We start from the raw sequence: 712 nt of genomic DNA, 5'->3' as shown, positions 1-712 counted from the left end.
CAAGGTAAAATCCAAGGACAACCAAAAGCCTAAGCTTGGGGATGCCCCGGAAGGCATCCCCTCTTTTGACTTTGTCCATCGGTAACTTTACTTGATATAATTTTATTCACCACATGATATGTGTTTTGCTTGGAGCGTCTTGTATGATTTGAGTCTTTGATTTTTAGTTCACCACAATCATACTTGTTGTACACACCTTTTGGGAGAGACACACATTAATCGAAAATTATTAGAATACTCTATGTGCTTCACTTATATCTTTTGAGCTAAATAATTTCGCTCTAGTGCTTCACTTATATCTTTTAGAGCACGGTGGTGGTTTTATTTTATAGAAATTATTGATCTCTCATTCTTCACTTATATTATTTTGAGAGTCTTTTATAACAGCGTGGTAATTTGTGTTGGCTATAAAATTAGTCCTAATATGATAGGCATCCAAGATGGATATAATAAAAACTTTCATATAAGTGCATTGAATACTAAGAGAAGTTTGATACTTGATGATTGTTTTGAGATATGGAGATAGTGATATTAAAGTTGTGCTAGTTGAGTAGTTGTGAATTTGAGAAATACTTGTGTTGAAGTTTGCAAGTCCCGTAGCATGTACGTATGGTAAACGTTGTGTAACAAATTTGAAACATGAGGTGTTCTTTGATTGTCATCCTTATGAGTGGCGGTCGGGGACGAGCGATGGTCTTTTCCTACCAATTTA

The sequence above is a fragment of the Triticum dicoccoides genome, chromosome 5B, assembly GCF_002162155.2.
Source record: "Triticum dicoccoides isolate Atlit2015 ecotype Zavitan chromosome 5B, WEW_v2.0, whole genome shotgun sequence".
NCBI lineage: Eukaryota > Viridiplantae > Streptophyta > Magnoliopsida > Poales > Poaceae > Triticum > Triticum dicoccoides.
The sequence above is the reverse complement of the archived record's forward strand: the minus strand, read 5'-3'. Positions refer to the sequence as shown.